General features: G+C 43.9%; 2 long non-coding RNA genes across 2 annotated transcripts in view; one reads left to right on the forward strand and one right to left on the reverse strand.

The window, feature by feature from the left end:
• The window catches only part of LOC145521513 (uncharacterized), a 21,254-nt gene continuing 7,600 nt past the window's right edge, over positions 1–13,654 (forward strand). The window contains exon 1 of the long non-coding RNA XR_014065429.1: positions 1–144. This is a non-coding gene — a long non-coding RNA (uncharacterized LOC145521513). The remainder of the gene's footprint in view (positions 145–13,654) is intronic.
• LOC145521514 (uncharacterized) overlaps positions 6,047–13,654 on the reverse strand; it is a 23,097-nt gene continuing 15,489 nt past the window's right edge. The window contains exon 2 of the long non-coding RNA XR_014065430.1: positions 6,047–10,360. This is a non-coding gene — a long non-coding RNA (uncharacterized LOC145521514). The remainder of the gene's footprint in view (positions 10,361–13,654) is intronic.

The following is a 13,654-nucleotide window of genomic DNA, read 5'->3' on the forward strand; positions in this document are numbered from 1 at the left end:
GTAGACAGTCTTCAGTGACTGGAGCGAGCCATCATTCCACTTATTATCTCTCCAGAAAGACAAAGGTGTCACCTAAGAAAAACCTCTGGAACCACACGAGGCCGTTACTACCTGCGAGGAAGACACAGGTCACAGAGAGCCTAGGTGCGCTGGGGTCACCCAGGCAGGGTCTGAAGTTCCGCGTTTCTGCCTGCGGGTGCCCAGGCTGCTGTCTGCATGTCTCTCCTTGAGTATTTGGGGTACTAGAGACGGCTTCCGTGATGGCTCAGACAGTAAAGAATCTGCCTACAATGTGGGAGACCCAGGTTCAATCCCTGGGTTGGGGAGATCCCCTGGAGAAGGAAATGGCAACCCACTCCAGTATTCTTGCCTGGAGAAGTCCATGGACAGAGGAGCCTGGCGGGCTGCAGCCCATGGGGATGCAAAGAGTCAGACACGACTGAGTGACTAACACTTTCACTTTCACTTCTTAGAGAGCACTTAAGAGGGGGTCATTCAGTGGACCCGGGGAGAATCAGGGAGGTTTCCTGGTGCATGAGGGGTTGAGATGGATCCTGGGTAGTGAGATTGCATGCTGATGAGAATAAAGATACTCCAGGTCCTCCATAAGGCAATAGGTGACCTGGTGAATCCTTACCATGTTCAGCCACTAATCCTTGTTCAAGGATAGGATCTGCCTGCCAGCTATCCTGGGGGGTGTTGGGGTGGCATGGAAGGGTGGAAGAGGCTAGGAGCTTGCAAACCAAACTCTGCCATTGCCATTCAGCAGGTGGGAGACTAGGTGGGTTTGGGAAGTGAGGATAATAACACCAACCCCACAGGAGCACGAGCAGTCTGTAGATAGAATACTTGCTGATATTGTTGCTGTTGTTATTAGCTGACCCAAAGGAATGCTCTGTCTCCTGTTTATTTCTGAGCCTTGGTCCAACTTGTCCCCAAACAGAGGGCTCCCAACTGAGGCAGGAGCCCCCTTCTTTTCACGTGTGGTCCTCAGGGTGCAGAGTAGCCCACGATGCTCAGATGGATGGGAGAATGGCTTGGCCTTGACAAGAGGACGGGGGGACTTGCTTCCGGGGCCTAAGAAGAGCTGAGATTGTCCCTGTTCCTGGGCATCAGCAGGGAAAGGACTCAAGGAACTCAGGACTGATTCATTGGTGGGAAACAATACTTTAAAATATGCTGAACAAGCCTATCCTTACACTGAAACGTCACCATATAGCAGACTCTATTTCAGCCACAGTGTACCAGGGGATACTCGAACCCGAGGTGCAACCAGCTCCAGGATCCGGATTCCCTTGTGTCGGGTTTTCTAGAGCTGGTCATCTCCAGGCCTGGCTAAGCCATACATGCTCCACTGGAGCCAGGGCTGTGCTGAGTGCAGCCCCTGAGGTGCTTGCAACAGAATGTGTGGAGCTCACTTGGCCCAAATATTTCCTTCTAGAGATAAACCAAGCGATAAATGGAAGGTATCAGGCAATGTCAAGCTCCAGTTAGGCCAGACCTCTCTGGAAGAGCAACTGGGAATGTTGATGAAATGGGCAGAATCTAAACAGCCATGATTTATTTTCTACAATCTCTGGCACTTTTTAATCCTTATATTTTTTCCCCCTCCTCCCCTTCTCTTTAATAGGGCAGAACAAACAATCTTGAGGCCAGTTGGCTGAGGTTGTGTTTGCCTCGGATGAATGATGATTTTTTACATGGCCGTTACTAAGGCATCAATGCTACTCCAGTTTTTTTTTTTCTTTTTTTTTATAATCTTATTTATTTTTGGCTGCGCTGGGCTTAGTTGCTGCTCACAGGCTTTCTCTAGTCATGGTGAGTGGGGGCTACTGCCTAGTTGTGGTGCATGGGCTTCTCATTGTGGTGGCTTCTCTTATTGGGGAGCACGGGCTCTTGGCACGCGGGCTTCAGTAGTCGTGGCCCCACGGGCTTAGTTGCTCCATGGCATGTAGAGTCTTCCCACATCGGGGATGGAACCAGTGTCCTCTGCATTGCAAGGCAGACACTTAACCACTGGGCCATCAGGGAAGCCCCTACTCCCATTCTTCATCTGTTCTTTCAAGGATTTAGCCAACATGCCAAGATGTTTCCCAGTTTTGGAGAGGAGAGACATAAGGCCACATCCAGGGTCTCCTCTTTCCCCTGGCACTCGCTGGAGACCCCCATCCCCTATTGCCTGATCTCCTTGCTCCACACTTGCCCCACCCTCCTGAGAAGCCCCCTCTCAGCGATCACGCCCCCCCCCCCTCAGGTGGCTCCCACAGTGGCCTCTGGCTGACCAAAGTTTGCCAGCCTGGAGCCCTCCCACCAAGGACCTCCGGATCCCAGGTCTCAGTCCAAGGTGACAATGTAGTCATCTCAACCTCATTCATGGAGGGAGGGGGTCTTCCAGGGGCACCTCCCTCCCTCCTTGGGTCACATAGGCATTTTAACAGCTGCAGGTATTGGTTCAACCTGGCAGAGAAGAAGCAGTCAGTAAATAGAATACTTGCTGATGCTATTAACAGCTGCAGGTTGTTGCAACCATAGGCATGGCATGGTGTGGCAACCATAGGCATGGCATGGTGTGAGGGTGTTGAGTCTACAGAGATGGGCAAGATGTGGTCCCTGCCTCTGGCTGTTTCAAGGTCACTGTGGACAACTGACAAAGAATGTATTCTTAAATTGAAGGTGACGAAGGTCAAGCAAGAATAACACGCTTCGTGCTCCAGAAGCATATGAGGGTTTAGCTGACTCTCTTATGACAGGGGAGGTGACGCTAAGGTTGCACTGTGGTCTGTATTCCCCCCAAATTCATATGTTCAAACCCCCAATGATGGTGGTATCAGGAGGTGGGACTTTTGGGAGGCACTTAGAATAGCAAGGAGAGATAAGAAAGCCTTCTTCAGTGATCAATGCAAAGAAATAGAGGAAAACAATAGAATGGGAAAGACTAGAGATCTCTTCAAGAAAATTAGAGATACCAAGGGAACATTTCATGCAAATATGGTCACAATAAAGGACAGAAATGGTATGGATCTAACAGAAACAGAAGTTGTTAAGGAGAGGTGGCAAGATGAACTATACAAAAAAGATCTTCATGATCCAGATAACCACGATGGTGTGATCACTCACCTAGAGCCAGACATCCTGGAATGCGAAGTCAAGTGGGCCTTAGGAAGCATCACTACGAACAAAGCTAGTGGAGGTGATGGAATTCCAGTTGAGCTATTTCAAATCCTAAAAGATTATGCTGTGAAAGTGCTGCACTCAATATGCCAACAAATTTGGAAATTTCAGCAGTGGCCACGGGACTGGAAAAGGTCAGTTTTCATTCCAATCCCAAAGAAAGGCAATGCCAAAGAATGCTCAAGCTACCGCACAACTGCACTCATCTCACATGCTGCAAAGTAATGCTCAAAATTCTCCAAGTCAGGCTTCAACAGTATGTGAATTATAAACTTCCAGATGTTCAAGCTGGATTTAGAAAAGGCAGAGGAACCAGAGATCAAAGTGCCAACATCCACTGGATCATCAAAAAAGCAAGAGAGTTCCAGAAAAACATATACTTCTGCTTTATTGACTATGCCAAAGCCTTTGACTGTGTGGATCACAACAAACTGTGGAAAACTCTTTAAGAGATGGGAATACCAGACCACCTGACTTGGCTCCTGGAAAATCTGTATGCAGGTCAAGAAGCAACTGTTAGAACCGGACATGGAACAACTGGTTCCAAATTGAGAAGGGAGTACTTCAAGTCTGTATATTGTCACCCTGCTTATTCAACTTTTATGCAGAGTACATCCTGCAAAATGCCAGGCTGGATGAAGCACAAACTGGAATCAAGATTGCTGGGAGAAATATCAATAATCTCAGATATGCAGATGACACCAACTTTATGGCAGAAAGTGAAGAAGAACTAAAGAGCCTCTTGATGAAAGTGAGAGAGGAGAGTGAAAAAGTTGGCTTAAAACTCAACATTCAGAAAACTAAGATCATGGCATCCGGTCCCATCACTTCATGGCAAATAGATGGGGAAACAGTGGAAACAGTGGCAGACTTTACTTTTGGGGGCTCCAAAATCACTGCAGATGGTGATTGCAGCCATGAAATTAAAAGACGCTTGCTCTTTGGAGGAAAAGCTGTGACCAACCTAGACAGCATATTAAAAAGCAGAGACATTACTTTGCCAACAAAGGTCCGTCTGGTCGAGGCTATGGTTTTTCCAGTAGTCATGTATGGATGTGAGAGTTGGACTATAAAGAAAGCTGAGCACTGAAGAACTGATGCTTTTGAACTGTGGTGTTGGAGAAGAAGAGTCTTGAGAGTCCCTTGGACTGCAAGGAGATTCAACCAATCCATCCTAAAGGAAATCAGTCCTGAATATTCACTGGAAGGACAGATGCTGAAGCTGAAGCTCCAATACTTTGGCCACCTGATGTGAAGAGCTGACTCATTGGAAAAGATCCTGATGCTGGAAAAGGTTGAAGGCAGGAGGAGAAGAGGGTGGCAGAGGATGAGATGGTTGGATGGCATCACCGACTTGATGGACATGAGTTTGAGCAAGCTCCAGGAGCTGGTGATAGACAGGCAAACCTGGCGTGCTGCAGTCCATGGGGTTGCAAAGAGTTGGACACAACTGAGCGACCGAACTGAACTAGATCATAAGGCAAGCGCTCTTATGATGAGGATCAGGGCCCTTATTAAAAAGACTCTGGAGCCACCCCTCCCCCCTTCCACCGCATGAGGACACAGCTAGAAGGTGTCAGCTGTGAACCAGGAAGAGGGCTCCCACCAGCCACCAACCACGCTGGTGCTTGACCTTGGGCTGCCAGCCCACAGAGCTGTGAGAAATACATTTCTGTCCTCTATAAACCACCCTGTCTGTGGTAGTTTGTTATAGGGCCTGAGCAGACTAAGACAGGCTGTTTCTTCAGGACTGAGCAGACATGAAAGGGAGAGGGCACCTCAGGCAGTGAAAGAAGGATGTAAAGGCAAAGAGGTGGGCATGAAAGGCGGTGGTCTTTTTCGGGAGAGCATCCAGGTTGGCGGAGTGGGGGAGGTTATGGGGCCAAGGGAAGGGGAGGCTGGAAAGGCACCATGGAGGTTGACATGAGGGGCCTTGTGCAACCAAGGAGTCAGAACCTTGACCTGTGAACAGTAAGGAGCTAAATGAGGATCACAGTGACTCTAATGACGGGGCCCTGAGACTCCATAGGAGGTGGGGTGGTGTCATGGAGAGTCAGGTGAAACGAAAGCTTAGGGATTCCCTGTTGAGAAGGGGCCAAAGAATCTAGTGCAGAACCATATATGCCTGGGTATTTGACAGGTTTCATTACATGTACGTGACACTCCTTTTATGGTATAGGTGAGGAAAACGCTGCAGTAAATGGTTACTCAGCTTAACTGCCTTGTGACATTCTCCAGAATGACTACACAAATCGTACGGTTAAGTCCACAGTCATTCTCTTGAAGCCTGACCCCCAAATAAAAGGATTCGCCTGGTATACAAACCCATTAGAACTCTGGCATTCCACTGAACAAGTCTTCTTCGCGTGTGGGTATGGTCATTCTCTTGATACCAAGAGGGTGCCAAAGGGAGCAGTTCAAATCAAAGCTTAGGTTTATCTGGAGAGAGAAGTCCTAGGAGAACCTTGATTCACTAGATTTAAAAGATGCTACCACAGGGACTTCCCTGGTGGTCCAGTGGTTAAGACCCTGTGCTTCCACTGCAGGGGCATGGGTTTGATCCCTGGTTGGGGAACTAAGATCCTGCACACTTTGTGGCAATGAATGAATAAAAAAAAAATAAGACTCTAGCACAGAGGAAGTCCCTGAGTCGAGTTTACCTCTTGACTCTGAAGCATAGGTGGGTCTGCCTGGTTTGTGTGGAAACAAAGATGGCTTTACAGAGAAAACGGGACGTGAGTTTCAGGCCCCACACTTTCATGGCCCCTTGTAAAGGTCCTGTGCCAGTTTTTTAATTCTTAACTTTATGTTATTTTTCTTGGGGGAGGGGTACATAAAACATGGGTATATTTCCAATGTGAAGATGACATTAATCTTGAGCAGTAAGCAATGAGAGCCTTTATTTAAGCATTTTCTGATTCAAGATGGCTCCTAACTGTAAGGAGGCTTCAAGGGAAAGAATGAGGGGTTGTGTTCACTGTGTTGCAGATGCTGACTTCAACAGGCACTTGACCTCAAGAAGCTAATTTGTGCTGTCAGGCCCAACTTTTCAGAATCCTTTCTTTTTCCCAAGTTGGGCACAGCTGGCTCAGCAAGGGTGACTAGAGAGACTGCAGTGCATCTTGTGGGCACCTACTAAATGTTTAGTGAACACACACTTGTAATTGTGGTACAAACATATTAGCCCTAGCATGCCTGAAGTCCTTGGATTTTTCTGTGGTTTTAATAATTTCAAAAACACAAAAATGTTGCAAGAATAATTCAAAGAACTTGTTAGTTCTTAAACAACTTGAGAGTAAGCTATAGGCATGATATCCTCTTACCCCGAAAAACTTTAGTGTAGAAGGCCTACAAACAAGGACCGTCTTCTACACAACCACGATGTAACCATCAAGACCAGGCATTCAATGCCGGAACATTACAACTACCACCAACCCCATTCAAGCTTTACCAGGCGTCCAAACGGTGTTCTTTGCAGACAAATGATACAAGCCAAGATGAGGCATTTCATTTAGTTGTCAGGTTTCTTTCATCTCCTTCAGCCTAGAATCGTTGCTCAGTCTCTCCTTGTCTCTCAAAACAACGACATTGTGAAGGTTATAAGCCAGTTAATTTGTAAAATGTTCCTCAGTTTGGGAGTGTCTGATATATTCTCATAATTAGATTCAGATTAGGCATTTTTGGTAGGAATCTCACAGAAGTGATTCATGTTCTTACTGCATCTTATCAGGTGACATGTGATTTTCTTTGTCCCATTATTGATACTAATTTTTTTGGACAGCTCCTGCCTTGGATTTATTTGTGCAAATAGCACAGGAGGACGCCAGCCTCATGTGGACAGCAGCCCAGGAAGACACTAGTCCTTCTTTCCTCACCCTGGCATGTGGAGACCTTTATGGGGCATGGCCAGGTTTAGGAGGCTTGAGTTGAGCTGGAGTCAGAGCTGGAGCTGGAGCTTGGCCAATCTGAGTCTTGGTCTTGGCCCTTGGCCAGCAGAGCTTGAGACCCTTGGGGCTGCAGGCACTAGCATGCTTCCAGAGCTTGGAAGCGCAGTGTAGGCAGGTCAACTGAACTTATGGCTGATGCCCTGTGAGATCTTGGGCTTGCTTCCTTGGACTTCACAAGCACCTTGACAGCTACCAAGGCATCCACACTCACAGCTTTGGCATTATTGGCCTGCATCTTCTTGAGGCCCTTCTTGTCCTTCGTGGTAAAGCACATGTTCCTCACAAAATTGCTATCTTAAGAATGGTATCTTCATAATTTCTTAAGGCAATTTCTGTGCCATTTTCAGGATTGGTTGTGCACGGTATGGTTTTTGGACTTGGCATGTCTGCACTGTAACCCACCAATGAGGTTAACTCTGATCACATGATTCAGGTGCTATCTTTCAGGTTTTCCATCATTAACTTCCTTATTTTCTCTTTGTTTGAGATTATGCAAATAACTCATTGCCCACCAAACTTTTATTCACTTAGATTAGCATTCATTGACATTTCCTGTTTAAATTAATTATTGCTATAGTGGTTACCAAAAGGTGGTTTTCTAGTTCTATCATTGCATCTAGATAATCTAGATTGGTTGGCATATGCCTATGAGTTTGAGTTGTCTCTCCTATCTGTCTACCTATCATGCTTCCTTACTTTCTAGGCCAATATGATGTTCCAGGTTCATCTTATACTTTCCCTGACTCAGCCCAGGAGCCCTGGTTGCTTTCAGTAAATAACGGGCCGTAGAAACCAAGATTTTGGTGCTAAGTGTACTCATTACTACTGGGGTCTCGTTGATTTAGACTCTCTTAATAGTAAGAAGTAAAAAATGTATGTGTACAAACACACACGCATATACTGAAAACCTTCAGTACATAGTAATACCGCCAATTCCAATGTGATACAACATGGTTCGTTCTAGCTCCTTCCCTTTCCGTATCTGTAACTCTTCAACACTGAGGACCTGACTCTCGTTGTCCTCAATATATCTACTTATTGCCTCAATTTGTTTGTATAAAACCAGTCTCCTGACTCTGTCAGGCCACTACCCTGTTCAGTACACCTTTGTGTGAGCAACTGATCCCAAGGGCTATGAAGTGAAACTATTAAGGGGGGGAAGGCTTTGCTTCGTTTTTAGAATAAGAATGAGATGGATTGTACATACCTCATATTGGTACATCAGCAGTATCAGCAACATGGGTCAGCTTAAGAAGGTGACCTCAGAAATTCTGAGTTTATCGTTGACTTTTCACCAGCAAACTTCATGCAAATTTTATCTACAGGGATAACGTAGGACTTCCCAATATCCCCAAACCCCTAGGTTACTGAGACTATCAGTAGGTCTTGCTACTTTAAATATGCAATTAAAGAGTTTTTTTGTACTGTATCCTATCTAGTATTTTTAGGTGTTTTCTAGTTAGAGTGTTTTCAGATTTGATTACCCACCCTGTTACCGGAAATTTCAGTCCTGAATACCTAGTTTGAAAATACCTTAATTGAAATGGATACCTGTATACATATAGCTGAATCCCTTCACTGTTCACCTGAAATTATCATGATATTGTTAATTGGCCATTCCCCAACACAAAATGTTTTCGGTGTTAAAAATAATAATAAAAAGAAAATACCTTAATTGAGTAATTACTCTGAAAGAAACACTACTGTTAACAAGCGAGCTGTTATGTAGCCAGGTCTAGAATGTATGCCACTGACTCTCCCTTGGAAATTTCCATTTTGGGGAGAACACCTGGGAAATGTCTACACAACAGCTAGACATCAGGCTTTTTTAAAGTCTGCCCATCTTGACAATCTATCCCCAGTGGCATGAAACAGCTCCTTCCAACCTAAACTTTTCATGCACCTGGCAAAGCTGCCCTATCTATCTCTCTATCTATCTTTCTATCTCCCTTTAGTCAAGATTCCCATAGCAATGATCACAATGTTTCAGCTAGTGATCTCTGTCACCAGAAGTGAGTTTGAAGAAGGGGCTTGTGACCAAGGTCTATGTGAAAGCATCTAATGATTCCTGATGTTATCCAGAGAAGGGTTTATCTTGCATTCCAGGCATTTTTAAGATTCCTGCTGTAAATAAGGCTTCCATCACGAACCATCTTGCCTAGATCCAACAAATATAATTCCTTAGTTTTACTGTCAAGGGAATAATCAAGATTCCCCAGTGCAAGACACAGTGAATGGCCAGGAACATTTCTGTATTTCATTCTGATGGAATCTGAGTTACACAATCTCTAAACACAGCCATTATAGAATCAGTATCCAGCACCTTTTGAAGCTCAGATGCACCTCTAAACTGACCTTCAGGGGCTCATTCCACTGTGTGCATTTCTTGTGATCTACTGATTCTTTTGGCAGGAACACTCAGCCTTCATCTTATCGATTGTGTTTACGTTAAATGTGGCCCTTTAGTGACTGCGGCATTCTGTAATGCAAACTCGCTGCCTAGGACCTTGAACGGGCCATTACTATAAACTCCCAAATAAAGCAAAGAAGCTTATCATGTGTTTCACAGTAAAGTGAGTAATGTCAGTAAAAAATCCTTAACCTTGCAGATTATCGACACAAGTCCAACTCTAAACATTGTGTAAGACTATATGTATTACATGTGGCAATTAGACCCCAGGCTTCTGGGACCATTTGTTTACTAAAAAAGAACAAGGAATGATATCTGGCAAAATAATTTCCCTACAACCCACAAATTCAGCTGAAGTTCTAATTCTGGGTAAAGCAGAGATAGTAAAATGCCTTACCAAGGCACATAGTAGGGGCAGTGAAACCACTCAGGAGAGCCTAACCCCGATTCTAGTCCTCCATTTTTCTTCCTTTGGTATGGCACGGAAAGCCAGTCCACAGACTACAGGAAGCAGCTTCTCTGCTGCTGCTGCTGCTGCTGCTAAGTCGCTTCAGTCGTGTCCGACTCTGTGCGACCCCATAGACGGCAGCCCACCAGGCTCCACCGTCCCTGGGATTCTCCAGGCAAGAATACTGGAGTGGGTTGCCATTTCCTTCTCCAGTGCATGAAAGTGAAGTCACTCAGTCATGTCCGACTCTTAGCGACCCCATGGACTGTAGCCTACCAGGCTCCTCCGTCTGTGGGATTTTCCAGGCAAGAGTACTGGAGTGGGGTGCCATCGCCTTCTCCGGCAGCTTCTCTGACATCCTAATTCCTCTGGACTCCAGGTGACCTGCAGATTGGTGATCAAATGCTTTAGTGTGGCTCTTAAGATGTCATGCTCTGCCTTCATCTCCCAGAACTCCCACAGCCTGAGCCCTTGAGCTTGGTGCTGCCTACAATCCCCATAGCCTTCTCCAACTGTATGCTCCTGCACACATACTTAAATTCTTCTGTGGTAGAAATCAGCTCTCAGCTGCTTTATTTGCTTGCTCATCTCTCACCTCCTTTACATTGTGAGCCAGTTACAGCAGTCACCATGACTGATTCACATTTATTTGTATGTTTGGGACAGAGAAAGAGATCCAGAATTATTTGTTAAATGAAGGAGTGAATGAATGCTTCAAATGGGCCATTTAAAATGTAGATTCTCCTAGGGTCAGATTCCAGGCTGCAGGCTGTGTTCACTTGCTTTGCAATTGTTGAGGGCACTTTCATTACCTGCTGCTGTTTGGTTCCTTAGTTTTGTCAACAGAAGATACTGTGTTGAGGCAACAGTAAAGAGTTAGGGAACAGGCAGGTTTTCAAAAGGAGTACTTTACTGGAGCAAAAAATAATCTAAGCCAATCACACCCTCAGTTCTCTTGCTGGCAATGAAAGGCATTAAAAGGATGAATCAAAACCATTATACTAAGCAATATTGGCATCTGGCATCTATAACATTACAGGGTCAGTTCATATTACTACATTTTTGCAGCTAATAACTTCAGTTATTATCAGTAATTTTCAATAGCTAATTTTATAATTTATGGTAAATATTAATTTCTCATATCATATATAATTGTATATTAATTTCTTACTCCAAGACACAAGTTCTATTAAAGATTTCTAAGTCTAAAACTATAGGTTAATGTGGCCTAAAAATGTAGGTTTATCTCATTTATTTTCTACTGAATTGGTTGTTCAATTGACTGAATCAAATAATCCAAAGAACTATTTGGGTATTAAGTACATGTTACCTAAGACACACACTTCTGAATTGGGAAAAAGTAACTCCACTTATATTCAAATTTAATTGACATAATGCTTTGCAAGTTTCTGGAGGCTCAGTTTACCTACAACATGTTTGGATGCGTAATTGTTTGCAAAGTTTGCATTTTTGTAGTAATATCCAGGGCCACCTCACTGAGCAACAAAGCACATTTTATAACTTTATAGTTGAAAAGAAGACTTAAAACGTTCTCTTTGCCTGATTAGCAGTGATGAAAACAATCTGTTAATCGATTAACGCAAGACCAATCAACAAAAATGAATGGCTTTAAGGGGAAAAACATCCCTTGCATTGTATTTTTTAAATAATGCCTTTAATTTTTTATTACTGCCTGGTTGTTCCTGTTCTTAGCTTTTTGTGTTTGTTTTTCTTTTTTGTCTTGTCAGACCAAATCATTTTCAATAAGAATTAAGGTCAGAGTTGAAGTGTGGGACCAGTAAGAAAGAACAGAGTTTTATTGCTAAAAAATAGTCTATTTCCCTAATGTCTGCTTGTGAACCAGGCTATTTTGTCGAAATGTTTTCAGAAAACTCTATTAAAGGATAACTGATGTCTTATACCTAATAGATTTTTAGTAACTATTTGTTCAATGAACAACAGACACAATTAAAGCTGAAGCCACTATTTGGAAATGATGTTGCTGACGTTTCAATAAGGATTTTTAAAGCTATAGATGAAAATAAGTGGTCTTAACGTAAATTATTACCTATGGAATTTAGTATTGCCAATGTAGCTCTGTAAAAGGAACAATAAATGGATAATCGTCATAGTTGGGTACTTTCTTTCTTCAACAGCCAAGAAAAAGGGCAAGAAGGAGAACACTTTTTAGAATCTATATACACCACACACTAATCCAGGGAACTTCACAGATCTCACTTGCAGCAGATAAGGAAAATGAGTTTCAGAGAAGTCTGGAAACTCCGACAACATTAGACAGAGAAGGAGGGTGATGGGCTGGGGATTTGGAGCCTTGGAGCCACTGCATGACTTGTATTTGGAATTTCCATCAATTTCTGGTAGCTCTGTGGGGGGGAAGTGTAGAAAAATGCTTGAAAGCCACCGTTAAGACCAGTTTGCTTCTTGGTTCCTAACCAAGTGGATCTAACTGAGGCTGCTCTGTAAACAGTCCAGTCTCCATATCAACCGGCACAGCAGAATTCAAAATCTTTTCCAAAACTTTGTACTGCAGGTTGAATATGGTCTGTTGTTCAGAAGTGGAGAATGTTAAGACCCCTGGCACCATCACCATTTTCCCTTCCTAGCAATCCGTTTCTTAAGCCAGCAGCAGGACAAATATCTTCCTGAGAAATTATGACACTTACTGACTGAGCTCAACTCTTCTTGGGCCAGAGAAAGCTGAATTTTCAATTTATTAAGACAAGGAAGAAAGAGATTACAGAGCTCAGTACTTAACGGCACAAACACTGGAGTCAGACCACCACGGGGATAAATCCGAGCGCTGACATCATATTATATGACTTCAGTCTAGTTATTCAATCCCTCTGGGCCTTAGTTTCCCTTTCTGTAAAATGGAATAATAATGGTATCTAAGTCGTGTGGATTTTGTTAAGCATTAAAGGAAATGTCTATTAAGCATTTACAAAGCCTGGACCATTAAAAATAATGAATGATAATTTTTACTGATGTGCTCAATAGTTGCTAAGTTATATTCTTTCTACATGTGTTAGTTGCTCAGTCATGTCTGACTCTTTGTGACCCCATGGATTGTAGCCCACCAGGCTTCTCTATGGAATTCTCCAGGCAATACTGGAGTGCGTTAAATTCCCTTCTCCAGGGAATCTTTCCAACCCAGGAATCCAACCCAGGTCTTGAGCACTGCAGGCAGATTCTTTACCATCTGAGCCACCAGGGAAGCCCCTCTTTCTACATATCTAAATGCAAATATGTTCAAGGCTGCGAGCTCAGGAAACCTCAAGAGGCGTTCAGGGGTTTTGCAACCAGAGGTAATATTTGTGATTACAAAATTTAGGAAACAGAACTCCTAAACAGAATCCCTTTCAAGCTAAGTTCCCATCCAATAGGGAGTGGTGGCTTCAAACGGTCCTTTTTGCTTATCTGTTCAGGTATGATAGGAGTTTCCATGAATCACACTTTGTAGTTATTCAATAACTCTCACCAAAGAAGCTCAAACTTGCCTGTCACCTAAAAAACTGAAAGAGCCTTGAAACTCAGAGCAGTAGTACACCTGACTGATGGAGAGCCAGAAAGCAGGGACAGTCAGACGGGGCTCTGATCACGATGTGGGAAAGAAGTAGAAATAAGATCCTCTTGAGATGTCTAAGGAGTGTTTTGTTC

Source organism: Giraffa tippelskirchi, chromosome 9 (assembly GCF_054371585.1).
Source record: "Giraffa tippelskirchi isolate mGirTip1 chromosome 9, T2T-mGirTip1v1.2.pri, whole genome shotgun sequence".
NCBI lineage: Eukaryota > Metazoa > Chordata > Mammalia > Artiodactyla > Giraffidae > Giraffa > Giraffa tippelskirchi.